At 39.0% G+C, this 18,342-nt stretch overlaps 1 protein-coding gene across 1 annotated transcript in view; it reads left to right on the top strand.

Annotated features, from left to right (window-relative positions):
* Positions 1–9,479, top strand: part of LOC105662952 (uncharacterized) — a 53,442-nt gene extending 43,963 nt beyond the window's left edge. The window contains exons 4-5 of the transcript XR_013040049.1: positions 8,714–8,874; positions 8,984–9,479. The gene's annotated coding sequence lies outside the window, so the exon portion shown is untranslated. The remainder of the gene's footprint in view (positions 1–8,713; positions 8,875–8,983) is intronic.
* Positions 9,480–18,342: the final 8,863 nt, after the last annotated feature.

The following is an 18,342-nucleotide window of genomic DNA, read 5'->3' as shown; positions in this document are numbered from 1 at the left end:
TCATCTGATTTGGCTCCATGAGACTTTTCTTTATTTCCTAAAGTTAAATTTTGCTTAATGGGAACCCATTTCACCTCAGTTAAAGAGGTTCAGGCAGAAACGGAGAATCTCCTAAAAGGACTTCCAACAATCTCGTTCCAGAATTGTTACCAGCAATGTCAGCACCAAATACAAAAGTGTGTGAATGCTGAAGGGGACTACTTCGAAGGTGATAATGTCACGGAGAACTGATTCTACAGGTACAATGATTTATTGGACCAGTCTCGTTACTTTTGTGTCACACCTCGTATATATATATATATTTTCATTTATATTAATTAACTTACGATTTTGATTTAGAGTAGGTAATATCTTCCATAAAAGTAATTGAATATTAAGTTAGAACGATTAGAACAAGATGATGTATTATTTTATTTTATTTCTCTAATAAATAGTTTGTATGAGAAATTTCCGTTACGCTATGATGTGCCTACGTGCCGCGATACTCGCCCGAAATCCTTGAGATTAGCGCTAATCCTAGAAAAGGATGGAGCTACTATTTCTATTTACGGCATTATCAGATATTAAATTAATTAATTAACTAAATCAATTTATATACGTAAAATCAACCAGTAATAAACTATTCATGGCCGGAACCACAATTATTTTCTTCAATTAAAAAGCTGTAAATCGGAATAGATTCGGCTCACGTAGAATTCGTACGCAGTTGATTAGAAAAGGACAGAAAATGTATTTTTCGCTAAAACACCGTTATACTATTATTTTAATACCGAACTGTTAGTCAGAAATTAGAGAACAACATTTAAAATATAATTAAACCGTTAAAATTTATAATTAATGTATAATAACGAATTTATATGAAAATTTAGATATACTGACGTCATAGAAATTCCAGGAATTCGGCGAACCTGCGAGTATAAAAGGGCGAGCGAAACCCGTCTAAAATCAGAACAGTTTTCGAAGTCGAGCTAGTCACAACTCTCTCTGATAAGAATAAGAACTCAGAACAATTTTCGCTGTCAAGAGCCGCAACGAATCTTGATACTTGATTGGTCAAGCGAGTATACGCCATTTGGATACTTGGTCATGGGTCATTTTAGTAGCTGGTTAACGTAGAGCTCCCCATTCAAACGATCTCGTATCTGAAACTCCTTCGGGAGAAAGCTATACTTAGCACCAAAAAAGGCTAAGATATCGAAACGATAGCTCTCAGCTACTCATATTTGATTTTGGGTCGAATTGCTAACGCGCCATCACATTCTCGGAGCTCGCTCTGGGTAGTTTAGTAGCCAGCGAATAACAGGCTCCCCATTTGAGCGGCTTGGTCTCTGAAACCCGTGTCTTTTGGGTGGCAGTTCAGCAATTACTATTTTACAATTAGAGTCAATTGATTTGCTACCCTGTTGAACTTATATTGTTCACCTGATTCTGGTATCGTTGGGTCGTTTTAGTAGCTGGCTAACGCAGAGCTCCCCAATTAAGCGATCTGGTTTCGGTTGTCAGTACTCGTTTTGGCTAAAAGGGTCATGAACCATTTAGTTGTCGAGTCAAATCATAAGAGCAATTGTTCCGAAGAGTAGTTCCTCAGATTCAGATAAATTTTGGTCATTTGAATTAATAAAAGAATACTGTTCTCACTTAGCGTCATTTCCGTAATCGATTACACCGCGTTAGATAGTAGATAAATCTGTCTAATTTTTGCGAAAGCGTATTTAGGTGCGTTTAGAGAATCTCACTTAGGTCAAATTCCTCGCAGCGGTAGATTATAAAGCGCTAATATTAATTAATATCGTCCAAGAACATTTATACAAATCGATCGTACAAATTGAGATAAATTGTGTCATTGCGATAGTTTCGAACACGAGAATCGAATACGTATAAAAGCGAAGTTAACTTTTTCAGAGATCAGAATTAGATACGGTCCAATATAAAGTATTAACCAGCGAGTTTTATATCGTAAATTCAAGATTATCTATTACATATTGTTTAATTTGTTAAATTCTATTATTTCTATTATTATTATTATATCAAGATCTATTTAGTTTCTCTATTCTAATTAATCATTCATAATCTATATATTTTTCTTTATTTGTTGTTATTATTATTTGTTAGTTTCATTTCTTATCATTTACTGAATAAATCTAATTGTTGAAAGATTTTGACCTGTGGATCTCACTCCTTAACCGCACACCACACGAATCCCACAATCTTTACTTGCAAAATCGAGTCGTTAGGGGTAAAAGCCGCTCTTTACCTTTTAGCGCTTGTAACTAACTAAACTTAGGTTTTAGGGACGTTACACGTGTACTGAAAGCGGTCCATAATTCCATTGATACGACATATCGGACCAGGGCCGCTTCGAGAGAAACACGCCCGCACCATAACGCTTCCACCACCATGTTTAAGAGTTTTTAACCCTTTCGCTTCGGCAGTCCGGTCCGCCGAAGTGTCGTCACCGTACGGAAGCACGCGCCAGAAATGTGCACAGTGCGCGTGGTTTTTGTGTATACATTTTTCAAGTCTTAAATAATTACTATGCTTAATAAAATAATTGTTGCTTTAATATAGCATGTATTCCTCACATTTTAATATGAAAACAGTTAAACAAAATTATATTAGTTACTTTAAAGACTTACTTACTTAAAGAGTTACTTTAGACTAATTACAGTTGACAAATTCTTAGCTATTTACATATTTACAAGACTTTAAAATTGAGCGTTTAATATTATTAATAATGTAACACAAATTAGTTAGTATACTAATATTTAGAAATTAGTAGTGTTCTGCCGATAACGAAGAATTTGTCATTGACCACAGATGGTACTTGTATACACATCATGCGGATGCCGGATATATCCGGCGCTCGAAGCGAAAGGGTTAAAACGCATTGTGGTTTTAAACTTTCGCCAATTCGACGTCCAACGTACCGTATCCCGTCAGAACAGACGCGATTGAATTTCGATTCGTCTGAAAATAATACTTTTTGCCAATCTTCACTTGTCCAATGCTTATGGGCTTTAGCAAATTCAAGTCGCTTTTTTCGATTCTTAGAACTCAGCAATGGTTTCTTTTGGGGTTTTCGCCCTCGTAAGTTAAAATCTTCTAATTTTCTTCTAACAGTTCTAGCACTAATTTGTGTATCGTTTTCATGGTTTATTTCTGCAGCAATATCATTTGCACTGCGAAAACGATCCTTTTCACATACCCGATGAATCCGACGATCCATTTTCGGCGTTGTTTTTCGTGGTCTTCCGTTTTTCGGTTCATCGCAAAATATACCTGTCTTTAAAAATTTGTACCATGCTTGTTTACAAGCCGTTTCTGACCGATTCACTACATTGGCTATTTCGGTGAAGGTTTTATTTTGCTTTCGCAGCCTTACGATTAGCTCCCTTTCATTTTCAAGTAAATTCTATGATTTACCTATAATCTGTTCGCACCTAAATGAATTTTAAACAATAAAAGGCACACTAAACAATGATTTTGACATTCCAGAAGCAAAATGTTCGAAAACTGTATGCATACTCACGTCTTACACAGATCGCCTTAAACTAATGTCCACTGTTTACAGGTGCTAAGCGACAACTAACTGTTATAACTCCTAAATTGTTTGCATTTAACAATTGACGATCTGTGATTACTAAGGCCAAACATAAAGCTATGTTATTCGAAAGAGACAAGCTGAACAGAAGAACAATATGCGTATAATATGTTTGCAATTCGGTTTGCAAATGATCGTCTTAAACTTTTGTCCGCTACTGTATCTGCGTTATTTCTTCCGAGGAACGCGCAATGGTAACGCGCTAAATGTATAAACGTCTTATTTCACGTTGCACTTTTCGCAGTCTCATCAACACACTTGTTTCACACTCATTAATAATCATACACACCGGAACAGGGTTTCTACTCAACGCATCAACGTACCTCATACTACACTCCGGGCGATGCTCAATAGTATAATTAAACTCTTCTAACAATAATGCCCATTTTGCAACTCGTACACACAAATCTTTCTTCTTCATAGTAAGAGTAAACGCACGGCAATTAGTAACTTATCCTAAAAGGTATCCCTAAAAGATAAACTCTAAATCTATTTAACGCTTTAATTATGGCTAATATTTCTAATTCGTAGCTAATGTATCGCGATTCTGCTTCCGACGTTTTCCAGCTCGCGTAATATATTGGTAAGTAATGTTGATCAACATCATTTTTTTGCAACAAAATAGCACCAAGTCCAACGTTCGATGCATCCGTATACAACTCTGTTTCTGCACCTATACGACACAACTTCAAAACTGGTTCATTAACTAACGCTACTTTTAATTGTTGAAATGCAAACAACTCTTTTTCATTTAATTCAAATTTTGCATCTTTTTTCAACAAGTCTGACAAAGGTTAAGCTATTGTTGAGTATTGCGGAATAAATTTTCGAAAATAACCAGTTAATCCTAAAAAACTTTGTATACATCTTTAGTACTTTTAACAAGAGGAAAATTTGTAACAGCTATTGGGTTGTTCGATAATTAATATCGTTTTTTCCCATAGATAAGGTGAACTGCATATTTCGAGTAGTGGTGATTGCATGGCCCTTATTATTATTCACTATTTTAAAGATTAGACTTTAGACTATCTTTTTGTCAAAAATTGAGCGCCATTAGTGAAGAACAAGTTTGTTAAAAAGTAAGTTGAAGATGGACGATCAGAGAGAGCATTATCGGCACATTTTATTATTTTACTTCAAAAAGGGCAAAGATGCGGTGCAGGCTCGAAAAAAATTATGTGCAGTTTATGGTGAGGACTGCCTTACTGTACGCCAGTGTCAGCGTTGGTTTGCTCGTTTTCGTTCCGGAAATTTTAGTGTGCAAGATGCACTACGTACTGGTCGTCCAACCACTACTGATGACGACAAAATAAAGGCGTTAATCGAAACTAACCGACGTATGATATTTGGGTGCCTCATGAATTAAAGGAAATCCACCTCACCAAACGCATTAACATACGAGGTGTGACACAAAAGTAACGAGACTAGTCCAATAAATCATTGTACCTGCAGAATCAGTTCTCCGTAACATTATCACCTTCAAAATAGTCCCCTTCAGCATTCACACACTTTTGCATTTGGTGCTGCCATTGCTGGTAACAATTCTGGAACGAGATTGTTGAAAGTCCTTTTAGGAGATTCTCCGTTTCTGCCTGAACCTCTTTAACTGAGGTGAAATGGGTTCCCATTAAGCAAAATTTAACTTTAGGAAATAAAGAAAAGTCTCATGGAGCCAAATCAGATGAATAAGGAGGATGTCTCATCACAGTAATATTTTTACTGGTCAGAAACTACTTGGCAGACAGTGCCGTGTGAGCGGGTGCATTGTCCTGGTGCAACAGCCATCCATCGCTTCACAACTGTGGCCTTTCTTTCCTAATTTTTTCATGAAGTCTTTTTAGTATTTCGATGTAATAGTGTTAGTTAACAATCTGACCATTGGGAAACCACTCAATCATTACAATTCCATTAATGTCGAATTTTGATTTTGACATGCGTGCTTTTGTGGGTTTTGGGGATCCTGGAGACTTCCACTCCATTGACTGGCGCTTACATTCTAGGTCATAGGTAAAAATCCAAGTCTCATCACATGTTACAAAAGATTTCAACAAATTTTACAAAAAACTTGATGTTTATATGCTGTTCGACTTTTACGTTAGACATTTTTCCGGCAGAATACAGTTGCACGTGTTCACTAAATAACGCAATACTTCCAAATGGTATGACCGATTCAATCGAAATTGGCAACATGGATAGAGGAGGTATGTGGGATGATGCCACAAAAAACAATTGCTACCAATTCCATTGTTTTTTCAAGCTACAGACCTAGTCTCGTTACTTTTGTGTCACACCTCATATGCGATTCTTTGTTGAATCGTAACCGAAACGACCCATTTCTAAAAAGAATCATAACGGGTGATGAAAAATGGATTGTTTACGATAACGTTGTCCGAAAACGATCATGGACCAAGCGAAATGAGCCCCCGCAATCAACATCCAAAGCCAATATTCACCAAAAGAAAATTATGCTTTCTGTGTGGTGGGATTGCAAAGGTATAGTTTACTTTGAGCTGCTTCCAAGAAACCAAACTATTGATTGGAATATCTACTGTCATCAATTATCGAAATTGAACGAAGAAATCAAGAAAAAACGCCCTGAACTGGCCAATCGCAAAGGCGTGATGTTTCATTATGATAACGCCAGGTCCCACACCTCTTTGATAATAACCCGGCAAAAATTAACAGAGCTCAATTGGGAACTGATGCCACATCCACCCTATAGCCCTGACTTAGCACCATCAGATTACCATTGGTTTCGCTCCCTTCAAAATCATTTGAATGGTAAAACTTTCAATTCCGATCAGGCTGTTAAAAATGAGTTGGACCAGTATTTTGCTTCCAAAAACCAAGGCTTCTTCGAACGTGAAATTTTTCAACTTACTGAAAGATGGCAAAAGGTCATCCAACAAAATGGTCAATATATCACCGATTAATGTTAGTTGTTAATATAAATAAATTTGCATTTAAAAATACGAAAAAAAACGACGTTAATTATCGAACAACCCAATAATATTTTGCGCTTTGACGGACAAACGTGCCTATCCTCAATTACATGACCTAAATATTCTACTTTACGCCAAAGAAAATTACTTTTTTTCCAACTTATACGTAGACCATAATCACTTGCAATACACAAAATTTTCCGTAATCTCGATACGGCTTCATTTACGTCATTCGCAGGAATTATCAAATCATCTATATATGTTAAAACGATACTTGTCTTTATCGGATCTCGAACAAAGACCGAAGGGTGTTCTTAAAAATTCATAATGTCCGTCAGGTACTATCCACGTAGTGTATTTACGGCTATTTTCTTCTATTAGAACATGAAAGAAACCATCTTTTAAATCAAGAGTACTAAATATCGTAGCACCCTGTAGACGATCTATTTGGTCTTCTATAAGCGGTAAAGGATAACCATCTTCGCAAATTTTCTTATTAAGCAATCTATAATCTACACACAAACGCGTTCCACCATCGTTTTTCCTAACACTTTGCTGGCCGCACAGTTCTCAAATCACCGTTGCGCTGCCGCCGGCGAGATTCACGCAAGTCCTACTGCGCTCCAATGGTGGTATTTATGCAATCGGTCGTAACATAAGTAGTTGCAATATAATTATTATTAAAAAAGGCATTGACGTAACTGTTACACCATTTTTATTACATAATCTTACATTTTTAAATTATTATTTAAACATTTTTCTCAAAAAATTTAACCCTTAGGATCCATATTCTTTTTTCGTGAGATAAATTTCGAAACATTTTCCTACATGCAGAGGAATATTACACGAAGAACACATATATGCGGTTGAACTTCTTTTCTTTGCAGAAGTGCAGACTTTACAAGCTCTTCGCGGATTTTAAATTCTACCACTGCCACAAATACGCGTTATGCTATGTTTCCTCATGTTCGCGGTAATTCTGTCCGGTGGATCATACCTCGGCGATCTTTGACTACATTCAGTAGCAGGCCTTGATTCTTGCTCCTCTTCATTTCCACTAATCCATGTTATTGCAAGATCCATTACAAATTTTTTAAATCTAATTGAAGTTTCAAAATATTTTGTGTGAATCCGGTAGGCGTTGGATAATGCACAGTTTATAAGGTATAAAACCGTTTTTTGGTCCACTTTTTTGTTTTGCAAAAAATGTTAAACATCCAACGTCTGAATCCTGTTTTCGAGAAAATCTGCCAGTTGTTGGAAAGTTGGAATTTCTCGACTTTTGGCGAGGGACGTCTCCCAAGCAAGGTGCGTGGTTCTGTCGAGTTTTTGGCTGAGTAAGTATGTACATGAACCACTCATCCCACACAGTTACAGGCTTTTTTAACGCCGAGTACGCTCTAATGGTTTGCCTGAAGGTATCAAGCCGGCGCTTTAGTTCCGTGGTCGACTCACGTTGAGCTGCAAGGCATGCCAGCAGGGCACGATGATGCGCGAACGACAGCAGTCTGATGTTGTCGTATCGGACCTCGAGATCCTCCCATGCTCCTTGGTACCACGCTTCCCTAATGGGAGTGTTCTGAATTACTTCCAACGTCTCGCCGGATAAATTGGACTTCAAGTACAGGAGCTTCTTGATATCGGACAGATGCGGAACATCGTGTACTCTTAAACAAATCCCGAAAACTCTCCCATTCCAAGGGGTTGCCTGCAAATGTAGGGAGTTGTGTTTTCGGCAGTTGAGGTTGGGATAAAATAGATAAAGGATTAGGAGCTCCCCCCGCGGCGCCCGCGTTGGCGAGTTCCTTTACCAATTGCGCTATTTTTCCGGCTGCGTTAAGGTATGCCTTTTCTACTTCCGAAAAATGGTCGCGTTGGACGTAGGTCGATTTTGATGCCTCCTTACATCGCATCAGCTGTCGATGACCGGAAAGAAAAGAATCCCAATACCGCTCAAGGAGAGTTTTCTGCTGGTTCAACACTGCACGTGTCAATTTTTCCTTTCCTAGTTTACATATGTTCTTCCAAAACCGTTGTATCCAACCAACTAACTCATCTTTTTCTTGTAGGAGATCGTCGAACGAAGGTCAACATTTCGTTAGTATTGAATTTGAACTTGTCTCGAAACTAGTACGGTTGGCAAAACGTTATTTTCCGTTTTTGTTTTCAGATAGAGAAGAATAGCGGGCGACAGAGACAGCTGCACGCTTATGTCGACCGTTGTCACCTCTTTGTTATGGGTGGCAACAATATGGAGTCGACGACTGTGTACGGCTCGCCTCCACGGTAAGGTCACTGAGGAGGACGGTTCAAATGCGTCTGTTACTAACGGTAGTGTAACGTTTTGCAACCGTTGGCAATGAAAAAGATGCATGACTTATCTTTTCTTACCCACTGCGCTTGAAAATTTCCCAAATGCTGAATTCATTTTTCTTTTCAGAACCACGAAGTTCGATTGTGGGAAGATAGCCGGAACTGACGAATAATTGCAGTCTTCGAAAAATTATATCCAGCACTCGCGAGATTGTCACAAACACCGTTCGTCGGAAAGATCCGGCTCGAAGGACCAAATGTTAGGGCAACATCGCTCTTAGTGAACAGCGCGTAAAGAGTTAGAGACTGTCCCGGAGAAAAAAATGCACAAGAGTTTTGCTGGACTTCCGACGGAACGAACAATGTATATTTTAAACAATGATCTGTACAGTTGTCGAAGTATTAAATATAATCCATACGACACACACAAACTAAAGGTCTTTATCTTAACTAATTAACTAATTAATAATTAAAAAACGAAGTCTCGAAGCAGTACTTTACTGTTCGTTTTGAAATGCGCGAATCTCTCGCGAGCGGAAACAAGATACACCGTTTGATTATCGAAGCTGATTCGAACAATACGGTAAGACAAGCATACGAAAATGTCGCGATACAACATATATCGTTGGAGGCTACCTCTACACCCCCCCGTATTACTCTCGCCGTGAGGCTGAGCTGTCGCGTGAGCCGACGAGCGAGAGAGAGGAAGCGCGCGTTCGAAAACATATTCGCCGTTTCTCAAACACCCTCTTGCGGAACACCATTGCTGATTTTTAGTGTTACAAAATTTTTTTCTAAATTATTGCTTCCAATGAAGTTTGCTTCCCTATCATACAACCACGAAGAAATAAATTTAGCAGTGTTCTCAGTAATACCCATATTATCCAAAATATCCATGAGTATATGAGACTGAACATTATCAAATGTCCCATCTATGACAAGAAAAGCCGCTACAGTGAATTTATTTAATCTATACCCTGTTTAAGCCAACGTGACAATAATTCCTATGTTATCCTAACAGAATCTTCCCTGCCTGTACCCTGATTGCTCCGGTGGCAACAAGTGATAATATTCGCACCACCATGCTAATCTATTTTTGATCAACCTTTCGCAAAGCCTCTATTGATATATATGTAATTTTGTGTGCTACGCGTGAGTATGTATGTGTGTGTGTGTGTGTGCAGCGCTGCAAGATCGGACGCGTTTGCAAAGAACAAATGAATTTCGCGTTGCGAATATGTCGTACGGTCACGATGTCGTATTTAAGAGTGTATTGGTATATTCATTTTTATTAAAAAAGGAACCATTCATTTAACAGCCTCAACATGCAGGAGGTAATAGTCACCGGCCGATACCCCTTGCCTGCCATTATGTTTAGGTATAAGTAAAATATTAGACCTTTTCCATTCCCTTGGTATAGAACACATCCTAGCAAATTGGCTAAAAACTTAAAAAACAAACCCAAAATCAGAAGGCTGAAGAGGACGAAACCCCATGACCTACTTGACAGATAATGAAGAATAGGGAGTGGTAACACTACCGAGTGTTATTCACACGCATGCGATATACTAATTATCAAATTTGCTGGTTGACTCACCAGAGCCAATTGTAAATGTAATGTAAATAATAAAAAAAAAGTGAAAGTGTAAGATTCCTACTCACTAAAACCCCTCGGTGATGCCCACCCTCTACGGCGTTGATGGGTGATGGGACCCGACGTCTAAGCGGCGCCATCACCCGCCGGCCGGTTTGCGCGTTTCCGTGCTCAACTCGTGTGGGAGGAGAAGCCCCCCACACCTCAAGAATTATCCCAACCCCCTATTTCCGAGCCGACGACGTCATCACGCCCGCTGTCGTCTTGACCCCGCGGCCGCGTGCAATGATCATCCGCGTGAATCACGGGCCCCCGCCCGTGACACCTGCGGCCATGACCCAGCCCCAAAGTACAGGGTTCGTTCAATAAGTAACGGGACTGGTTCCAAAAATCAAAATTTATTGTAGGTATCATTGCAATTTCTTAATAATTTTCAAAATACATTCCTCCTGCATCGATACACTTAGTTTGGCGCCTCTGCTACTCGTCAAAAGCCTTCTCAAAGTCGGTTTCCGAAATACTGTTGAGAGCCTTCGTCGTCGCCGCTTGAATCGCCTCGATGGAGTCGAATCGATGTCCTTTGAGCTCTCTTTTTATTCGTGGAAACAAGAAAAAATCAGGTGGAGCCAGATCTGGGCTGTAGGGTGGGTGAGGTAACGTTGCCACGCCAAATTTCGTCAGCAGCTGCCGCACAACAATCGCACCGTGCGCCGGCGTATTGTCATGGTGAAGTGTCCAGTTCTTCGCAATGGCTGGTCGTACGCGCGTTACGCGATTTCGCAGGCGTGTCAGTACTTGCACGTAAAATGTAGCATTTACGGTCATTCCAGTAGGCACGAACTCCTTGTAAACAATGCCACGTCGGCCGAAAAAAGTAATCAGCATGATTTTGGATTTTGACATCCGAGCTTTTTTCGGACGCGGGGACCCCTGCGTGTGCCACTCTGAACTTTGACGTTTTGTTTCCGGGTCGTACTGGTACACCCACGTTTCATCGCCGGTAATAACATTATCGAAAAAATGATAATCTTTTTGGATGCAGTCCAAAATTTCTTGCGAAATTTCCACCCGCGACAGTTTTTGTTCCTCGCTCAAGATTTTCGGCACCAGCTTCGCGCACACTTTCCTCATCGCAAGATCCTCTGTTACAATGGTGTGGACGGTACCGACTGAAAGGCCGGTCTCTTCACTGATAAGGGTTATGGTTGAACACCTGTCAGAATCCGAAATTTTTTTCACTTTGGCCACCTGAACATCAGTTCGAGCGCTCGTCGGGCGTCCGACGCGGTGCTCGTCGTCGACGAGCTCCCGGCCTTCCTTAAACATTTTGTGCCACTCAAAAACTCTTGTACGGCTTAAGGCATCATCCTTATAAGCCTGTTTCATGAGTTCAAGGGTCTCCGACGCGGATTTCCCGAGTTTAAAACAAAACTTTACAGCGTAGCGTTGCTCGACGGTGCGCTCCATGCTGACGCGACGACACCAAAAAAAATCACAAGTCACAAAAATCCACTTCCTGTCTCAACGCATGCCCACAGGTGACTGAACTAAAGTGCACCTGAGTGGTGAGGGACCCCTTTAACGAGCCGACGGGTTGGATCCTCATACACCAACTCTGTTGAAGCTACAGCGAACCAGTCCCGATACTTTTTGAACGGACCCTGTAGATCTCCGGATCCCTACCCCAGGACGATCATGTCCCTAAAATTTGGAGGACGGCTAGCCGTCGTCGAGGAGGTCGACGTCGCCCCGCAGCTCCACATCCCGCACTTACAAACTAAACACATATACAGTTACTCACTTTAATATTCGGACACTATAATAATTTATGTTTAATGCTTTATATCTTCCTCAATTGTTAAAATATTTATTCCCTATTTCTTTACCATATTAACTTATTTATTATAGGCAACAGAAACATAACAAATTATTTTGTAACTGCCACATGTTATTACACATTGAAGGATAAACCAAACGATGCCTACTTTACGCGTTACAAAAATATTCGGACACAATAAACGATTATTTCTAAAAAGCGATCTAATCCGTGGTATACGCCTAAAATGTAAACATAACAGTGGCGTTACTGCCCTACGTTAGTCTAAGTCAGTCTAGCTAAGGAAATTGAGCAATAGACATTAAATATTCAAAATGCCACGAAGAGGAAGAAACACAAGTTTCGATAAACGGCAACTCGTAATATTAATTACGAAAAAGGCAAAAGCTATCGTCAAATAGCAAATTTATTGGATATGAAGAAAAGTACTGTAGCGGATATTTTTACACGATATAAAAAAGAAGATCGGATTGAATTGAAATCTCAAAAAGGACGTCCACGCCTTCTCGATTCCAGAGACAGAAGAATTATTGTAAGGAAAATTAAGGAAAATCCACGATTAAGTGCACCGCAATTAACGTCGGAATTATCCCAGGAAACTGGAAAAAGTGCAAACCCACAAACTATTCGACGGGCACTTAAAGAAAGTGGTTACAATGGCCGAGTTGCACGAAGAAAGCCATACGTAAATAAGATAAACAGAAAGAAGCGATTAAACTTTGCAAAAGAATATCTATCAAAGGAAAAAGAATGGTGGCTAAACGTAATTTTTGCTGATGAGAGTAAATATAATGTGTTTGGTTCAGATGGAAGGCGTATAATGTGGAGGAAAATCAATGAAGAATGGAAACCAAAAAATCTAAGACCAACTGTAAAGCACGGGGCAGGGTGTGGGGCTGCATATTAAGTGTTGGAGTTGGTGAATTAGTGTTTATTGACGAAATCCTAAATAAAAATAAATATTTAGAGATTCTGAAGAACAATTTATTAAAAAGCGCTGAGAAAATGGGAATCCGCAATCGTTTTAATTTTTATCAAGACAATGACCCTAAACACAAATTGCGAATTGTGCAGGAGTACTCATTATATAATTGTCCAAAAGTGCCGCATCCACCTCCCCAGTCTCCAGACCTTAACCCCATCGAGAATTTGTAGGACGAATTAGAACGAAGAATTAGGAAAACTGCAATACACTCAAAAAAATGAATTAAAAATTCGACTACAAGAAGAATGGAACAATATTACTACTGAATATTTAGAAAAAATCATTTCAAACATGGCTAAGCGTTTAAGACAAGTTATTCATCATAAGGGATATCCAACAAAATACTGAATTTTTATTTAATCTTAAGTAAAATGTATGTACATAATGTGGATTTTTGTAGTGTCCAAATATTTTTGTAACGTATAAAATAGACATCGTTTTGATTATCCTTCATTACGTAATGATATGTTGCAATAACTGTAAGGAATGCAACTGCATGCCTCGTGTGCGTTCGGGAAGATTCGGAGGAGTCCGTGCCGGTTCGGAACCGATTCGCGTTTGTTCAAAATGTGTCCGTGCGTGCGAAGCGACCGCGTGCTGGAGAGCGTCGGAAATACCAAAAGGAATCGGTCGTAATCTGAGTATGTTATCGAAATCTCGTAATAAAGCGCATTAAAACACAACAGGTTATGGGCCCAGAGAACGGTTCTAGTGCGCGAAACCGATATAATTAAATAGAATAGGAAAAATAACTCTGTGGAAACGTGCGTGGTTAATAATTAAAAGAGAACGATGGCCGCCAATATCTTAAATGTGCAACACGTGGAGAAGCTGAACAACGGAAATTATGAGTCCTGGAAGGTTCAGATGAAGTTTCTGTTACGATACAATGATCTATGGGGATATGTGACGAGGGATATAGTAAAAACCCAAGAGAATAGTGCAGCATGGGACATTAGAGACGGTAAGGCTTTGGACCTCATCATGTTGTGTGTTCAAACTGACCAATACACGCACCTCAGTAATGTAAGTACTTCTTTTGACGCGTGGGAAACGCTGAAGAAAATTTACGCCTCCAAAGGGCCTATGAAGAAATGCTTATTATTTAAACGACTGTATCGCATGAAAAAGGACGCGGGTACATCTATGACGGATTATGTAAATGAATTTACTTGTGCGGTACAAAAATTAAATGAAGCCGGAATACAACTTCCAGATGAAGTGATACCGATAATGTTATTAAATTCGTTGTCTAAAGAATACGAAACTTTTTGCGTAGCAATAGAATCTAGGGAAGTACTACCAACAATGGAAGAATTGAAGGTCAAATTAATGGAAGAGGAAATACGAAGAAGTAATAATGACGAAGAAGAAAACAAAGAAACAGGACTAAAGGCAACGGACACAAATAAAGGTTTTTCGACATACTCAAAACACAACAACAGGACAAAGCATGCACAGGAGAAGCCACGTGAATTTCAAGGAAATTGTTATAATTGCAACAGGTATGGCCATAGCGCAAGAAATTGCTATTCTAAATCCCATAACAGGTCAAACGATACACATAAAACAAGCAGCGAAGCGAGTAAACGAAATCATACCCCACACTGGAAAAATAATGCCATGGCAGCAGCGTTAAATAATTATCATGTAACTGCAACAACATGGATTTTGGACAGCGGTGCAACAATACATATAACAAATGACAAAAATAAATTTAAATATCTAAGGAGTATGTCTACGCAGATCTATACAGGCACCGAGGAAGCTGTGGAAGCCTCAGGAAAGGGCAGTGTTCAAATGACAGTAAAAAGGGATAAGAGGAACTCCATTGAAGTACTGCTACAGGAGGTAATGTATGCACCCAAATTTATAAATAACTTGCTGTCAATACCACAAATGATTAAAAATGGTTTTAAAGTAATTTTTGAGAATGGCTATGCGAAGGTAATGCGCAAAAACGGTGAGATAATGTTCACAGGAAAGGAAAAGAATGGCCTATATATTGTTGAGGAGGAAATTAAACACGTTGCTAATAGAATTAACCATGTACCACTCGATACACAATTAGTGAAATGGCATGAAAGACTAGGACATTTGAACTATGCTGATATAAGAAGACTAAAATCAAAGGAAATGGTTATTGGAATGAGCGAGCATTTAGAGAATTCAGATCCAGTGTGTGAGGTATGTGCAAAAGGAAAAATACATAAATTACCACATCAAATGGCAACTTACAGAGCCAAAGAAAAATTAGAGTTGGTACACAGTGACATATGTGGGCGCTTCAATGTACAATCCCTAGGGGGAGCACGTTATTTTGTTACATTTATAGACGATAAAAGTAGATACATGTATGTCAAAATGCTGAGATATAGATCTGAAGTCTTTGAAGCGTTCAAGGAATACAAAGCATATGCAGAAAGACTGACTGGGTGTAAATTAAAGAAATTGAGGACTGATAATGGAAAGGAATATTTATCGAACGAATTCAGCGAACTGTTAAAGAAGGAAGGAATTGCCAGAGAACTCACAGTGCCCCATACACCTCAACAGAACGGTGTAGCAGAAAGGGCAAACAGGACTTTGGTGGAAATGGCACGTTGCCTAATGTTACAGGGTAAATTAACAAATGCCCTCTGGGCCGAAGCCATAAATACTTCCGTTTATTTAAGAAATAGGTGCCCAACGAAAGTAAATCAAGATACAACGCCATATGAGGAATGGACTGGAGAAAAACCATATATAGAATTTTTGAGGAAAATAGGAAGTCGAGTAATAGCACTGAAAAAGGGTCCTAGGAAAGGACACAAACTTGAGCCAAAAGGAAAAGAATATGTGTTGGTGGGATACTCTACGGAATCTAAGGCTTATCGTTTATGGGAACGAGGAACAAGAACTGTAATAATTGAGAGAGACGTACGATTCATTGAAGAACAGAATGTTGTCGCAAACGAAGGGCAGCAGCAACCTGAATTCTGTCCAATGGAATTAATTAAAGAAACGCAGGAGGATTATGCTGAACAGGAAGCAGAAGAGCTGTCAACGAATCAGGAACAAGTTGACCAGGGAGCTTCAATTAAAGGAAGAGGTCGCCCACGAATTGAAAGGACAGGAAAACCGGGCAGACCTAGGAAAATATATCAGACGGGACCATGTTCTACTACAGAAGAAGAGCATGACCCAACGCATGTACAGGAGGCTCTAGACAGATCGGATGGAGAGCAATGACTAGAGGCCATGGAACTCGAATACAATTCATTAATAGAGAACAACACCTGGGAACTGGTAAGTAGGCCAAAAGATAAAAAGGTACTAAAAAATAAATGGGTTTTTAAGATAAAAAGGCAGCAAGATGGATCAATTGAAAAGTACAAGGCAAGGCTAGTAGCGAGAGGTGACCAACAAAGGGAAGGCATAGATTTTGATGAAGTATTCTCACCTGTAACCAAAATGGAAACTATACGTACGCTACTTGCGGTAGGTGTAATGAATGGAATGCATATACACCAAATGGACGTGATAACTGCCTATGTACAAGGAGATTTACATGAGGAGATCTTCATGGAACAACCAAAGATGTTTGAAAGGTTTGATGCTCAAAATACAGTTTGTAAATTAAAGAAGCCTTTATACGGTTTAAAGCAGGCGGGTCGTGAGTGGTATCATAGACTAAATAATTTCTTAGTTAGTTTGAACTTTAATAAAACTGCGATTGATCCATGCGTATATGTTAGTAATGATAAGAATAGCGATGCAATAATTACTGTTTATGTTGACGACTTGTTAATAGCGTCCGTAGATTTAAGTGAAATAAATAGAATTAAGGACTTGTTAAAGCGCGAATTCAAAGTAAAAGATTTGGGCATGGTACGAGATATTTTAGGCATGCGCATAGATAGGGTAGGTAGCATAGGAACTATTACAGTGTCTCAGAAAAAATATGTTAGACTTGCTAGAAAAATATGGTATGACGGAATGCAACACAGTAAGTGTGCCCATGGAAATTAATATAAATGTAGAGGCCAACAAATCGGAAACTAATAAGGACGAAATTGTAAACAAACCATATAGAGAATTGGTAGGAAGTTTAAATTATTTAGCGAATTCGACTAGACCGGACATATCTTTCGCGGCGAATGTATTAAGTCGATTTAACACGTCTTCTAAAGAGACACATTGGAAAATGGCAAAACGCGTACTTCGATACTTAAAGGAAACTATAAACTACAGTATAAAATACGAAAATAAAAATAGCCCACTACTTGCATACGTAGATTCCGATTGGGCTGGTGACATAAATGATAGGAAATCGTGTACAGGATACGTTTTAAAATTAGCAGGTGGTCCAATTAGTTGGAAAAGTAAGAAACAAAGGTCAGTTGCGCTATCTACAATGGAGTCGGAATATATGGCACTGTCGGAGGTGACTAAAGAAATTATTTATACAAGGAATTTATTGAAACATATGAGGATTTATTCGCTAATAAGTAAGCCAACTATGGTTTATTGCGATAATTTGAGCGCGGTAGAATTAAGCAAAAATAGCGTGTACCATGGGCGGAGCAAGCACATAGATATAAGGTATCATTTTTCTCGCGAAGCACAAGAGAAGGGAGAAATCATTGTAAGACATTTGCGCACAAGCGAGATGACAGCGGATATACTTACCAAACCCTTAGGTAGGATTAAGCATGAGGCATGTATTAAATTGTTAAACTTAAATTTAAAAAAATTAAAGGATTTGTAAGACATGCAGTTGAGGGGGAGTGTAAGGAATGCAACTGCATGCCTCGTGTGCGTTCGGGAAGATTCGGAGGAGTCCGTGCCGGTTCGGAACCGATTCGCGTTTGTTCAAAATGTGTCCGTGCGTGCGAAGCGACCGCGTGCTGGAGAGCGTCGGAAATACCAAAAGGAATCGGTCGTAATCTGAGTATGTTATCGAAATCTCGTAATAAAGCGCATTAAAACACAACAATAACAAAATAATTTTTTATATTTCTGTTGTCTATAATAAATGAGTTAACATGGTAAAAAAATTGCAAATAAATAGTTTAATAATTGAGGAAG

Source organism: Megachile rotundata, chromosome 12 (genome assembly GCF_050947335.1).
Source record: "Megachile rotundata isolate GNS110a chromosome 12, iyMegRotu1, whole genome shotgun sequence".
Classification (NCBI taxonomy): Eukaryota; Metazoa; Arthropoda; class Insecta; order Hymenoptera; family Megachilidae; genus Megachile; species Megachile rotundata.
The sequence above is the reverse complement of the archived record's forward strand: the minus strand, read 5'-3'. Positions and strand labels throughout refer to the sequence as shown.